The sequence below is a fragment of the Arachis hypogaea genome, chromosome 7 (genome assembly GCF_003086295.3).
Source record: "Arachis hypogaea cultivar Tifrunner chromosome 7, arahy.Tifrunner.gnm2.J5K5, whole genome shotgun sequence".
NCBI lineage: Eukaryota > Viridiplantae > Streptophyta > Magnoliopsida > Fabales > Fabaceae > Arachis > Arachis hypogaea.
This window is the reverse complement of record NC_092042.1, coordinates 77,731,920-77,735,865: the sequence shown is the minus strand read 5'-3', so window position 1 is coordinate 77,735,865 and position 3,946 is coordinate 77,731,920. Positions and strand designations below refer to the sequence as shown.

General features: G+C 29.7%; 1 long non-coding RNA gene across 1 annotated transcript; it reads left to right on the top strand.

Annotated features, from left to right (window-relative positions):
- The first annotated feature begins 238 nt into the window (after nt 1–238).
- LOC140174251 (uncharacterized) lies at nt 239–3,727 on the top strand. The gene is made up of 3 exons (XR_011863523.1): nt 239–578; nt 3,328–3,406; nt 3,523–3,727. It is a non-coding gene; the product is annotated as an uncharacterized lncRNA (long non-coding RNA).
- Nucleotides 3,728–3,946: the final 219 nt, after the last annotated feature.

The window sequence follows — 3,946 nt, the reverse complement described above, 5'->3', positions numbered from 1 at the left end:
TTTATATTAAAATCGACGAATATGGCGTCTATTTTTTATTTAAAATATCAACAACGTTGCCATCGATAAATTTGAACGGTCTTGATTACTTTCTAAAATGGAATGAACGGTGTAAATTTAATCTATAAAATAGACGCTATATGTGTTGTTTTTTTTTTTAATTAAAATTGACAAATATGCCGTCGATTTTTATCACTAAAAACACATGTTCTCGCGTCCACTCCCGCGTCCAAAGTTCAGAAATGCAAACTTCCCCAAATTCCCTCGTTCAACCCTTATCTCTCTGCCGAAGCTTCTACGGCAGGTTGTGCCCTCGCCAGTGGGTTCTGGTCCCTCTGGAACCCTCGCCTTTGGATCTGCATGCTTCAATTCATCAATTCAAGCCAGGTATTCTTTGGTTGACTTCGATAGGTATTCTTCAAGCTAGGTATCCTTTGGTTGACTTCGCTTTCTCTTCACCACCGCCTCCGTCCGACACCACCATCGGCGACCACCAGCGGCAGTGACCTTCTGTGCCACCGCAACATCACCACCACCCCACCGCCTCTCCGTTCTTCTTTCTCCTTTCATCAATGCAGGTTCCCTTCCCCTGTTCCCTGTCTTTCTTTTCTTTATTTTCACTGCTTTTTAATTCTATTTTTAGAAATTTTGGTTAGACTTAGGTTTGTTAAAACTTTTGTTTCTGGACTGAAGTTGTTGTTGGCTGTATCTTTCTGAAATTACTGGGTTGAATACTGCTTAGATTGAACTAAAATTTACTGTTTTGAACTCTGCACACCACATGTTCGGAGAAATGCCTGAATAGAATTTTTGATTTAATTTCTATGTCTGATTAGCATAGGCTTTACATTATGGAACACTTAGCTTAATTAAAGTGTCAAGATAATTATTATTTTGACATTAACTAATATGCTACACAATCTCTTACAAAAGCTTATTTTGCCACACAGCACACTACACTACAACTATTACTTTCGGCAGAACAGAAAAGTACATAATATAAAAGCCTCTTGCTAGCTACTACTTTCAAGTTGATTTCTCTCCCTTTTAAGTCTTCAAGTTTAATTAGCTGATGGTGTCTTGCTTGAGTTGTAAGAATTAAAATTTAATGCACGTTAGCAATATTTTAATGACTTAAAGGGAATGGGAACCGACAAACAGTGCTACTGCTGCTTTGTAAAAATGAAAAGTGATACTGCTAATGCTAACTTCACAATTTCCTCGTGACTGGATCAGCATTACTCAACGTCAGTCACAGCAATAACAGAATATACTTTACTATTTATTTGTTAAGTAGTAGTGAGTGTGGTAGCTAATAGGATAGCTAACAATAATGAAGTAATGACAAAAAGAGGTTTCACTACTTATATTCACTACTAATAGGATAACTAGTAATATACTTATGTGATTTTTTATTCTCTTTTTTCTTTTTTTCTAAACAAAAATAGTCTTCATATTTTTATAATAATAAAAATAAATATTTCAGTGCATGCCCATTGCTATTGCCATTGTCATATTTTAAAAAAAAATAGTACTTGTCTCAGTCTCAGGCCTTCCTTTTTGGTTTTGCTTCTATTCTTTGCACTTCATTTACTTTACCCTTCCTTTCTTTTTCAATTGCTTCCCCTTTATTTTATTTCTGATATGCTTTCTATTGTGTGCCCATATAGGCTAACACCATGCATTCACAAGGTAAGAGAGATTATTTGATAGGGACCTTGATACAATTTCACTTATATTACCTCTTCCCACATTAGATTCACCCTATCCACCTCTTCATATTCATCTCTAGATTTAATTTTATTTGAATCAAGATAACATACTTTAAGACACATTAAAATGGCAATACCTTATATATTTTTCATGGTATTATTGAAACTAACTATGCCCTATTTCAAATGGCAATATCTTATAGTTTATATAGTATTTAAGACACATTAAAATTAAAATGAGCTATTGTACCTTATCAAATTTTGGAATTAGTTTCTTTAGACTTATAAGGTGTGCATTGATCTGGTTATTGCGCCGCTTCTCGGTCTGACTGTGGCTCTTGGAAGCACTAGCAGCTCTGTCTCCGGCCACCATTTCGACCGGTGCCGGCCATGAATGAAAACTATTATTGTTATCATTATGATCATGACATTGTGGTTAGAATTGTGATGATGAACCATTTTGCAGCTTCAAGTTCATGCCATCTTTTATTTTGTTGTTGACTCTTCCTTTATTTGTTTGGATTAACTTTCCCAACACTGTTTATGGTTATCAAAATAACTTTTAATTTTTTGATAAATTATTGTTATTTTCTTTTAAATGAATGCTTTATAATTATAAAATTTATTTTAACGTGACTTCCATTTCTTCTCAAACATGACATTAGAAAGTATTATTAAAAAATGATGTTAAAAATTTTTTTAAATATTTTATTAATAAAATGAGAAAGTGTTAGTATATATAAAAATATTAGTTATATAATTATTCATGTATTTTTTATTTATTATGTTAAATTTTGGGGATAGATAGTTTTATATGGTATTAGAATTTCTGTAAAAAAATTTAGAATTTAATTTTTATTATAAAAATTTACAACATAAAAAAATAAAAAAAATTATATACAAAATTGTGCAAAAAGACTTGTTAAGTATATGACAATTCTAGAACAAAACTCAAGAATAATGCACCAAACACCATATTATTTCTATTAAGGAAGGTGTATTTATCTTTGAGAAATGAGACTTGTATGAACTCCTTGGGAAAAAATTTTCTTAAAACACCTTTTAATTATTGAAAACATAGATAGATATATATCAGATTTTACTTTAAACAAATTTTTTATTGAAATCAATTCAAACCGACATAAGTTTCGCTGCATTAAATTTTTTTTTTTACATTATTGTAAGAAACTAAAAGTTAATTTTGATGATGAGATATTATTTTTCTTTTTTTCAAAATAAAACCAAAGTTTTTTTAAAATTTTTGTAGAAAATTTAGAAAGAATAAATATAAAGTGCAAACAAAATTTTTCAGTCAAAAAACAAAAAAAGAAAATTAAGCAAACAAGAGAAACCAAACGTACCTACCTTTCGTTTGGAATCAATTTTATAAAATTAAAAAGAGTAATATATATATATATATATATATATATATATATATATATTTCCTTTGAAATTATTAAAAAGTAAAAATATTTTTAAAACATTTTGAAGATTTTAAGAAAAAAAAAATCCAACATATTTTATCCTATTAAAAACCATCAAATGGACCAAAAAAGCAGCAAATACACAGTTCGATAATTTGAAACATAATCTTTATATTTGATTTGTATATCAGATGGAGTTGGGAAGCATAATCGAGTTCCTTGAGGGCAAGACCATCTTTGTCACTGGCGCCACTGGCTTCCTTGCAAAAAGTGTTTTCTATCTCTTAAAACCCTTCTTAATTATTTTTGGCATCATTATATATGAAGTTGAAAGTATATATATAGTACTTATGATGATGGTATTTGCTTCTATGGTTAATTTTCAGTTTTTGTAGAGAAGATATTAAGGGTTCAACCAAATGTAAAGAAACTTTGTCTTCTTGTGAGAGCTGACGATATAGAATCTGCCACTCAGCGCATGCACACGAGGTGTATATATATATTACTGAATTTTATACAAGAAAAAAATTGCTGAATTTTTACCTTGATTCTTGTTAATTTATAAGATATATTACTATATTGTTAGAATAATAGGACAAGTAGATCTTCTACAAAAAAGTTATAGTTCTCTAAAAAAATAATTAAATAAAAATTTGAGAAAATTTTATTACGTCGTTAAAAGTCTCTAATTAATAACAAAAATATTTAGAAAATTACAATGCTGAATTTATAAGCTTTCAAGTGAATGGGAAGAAAATCTAAAGGAGTTAGGTTTTTTTCTTTCCATTAACATCAGTATTTTGGAATAAA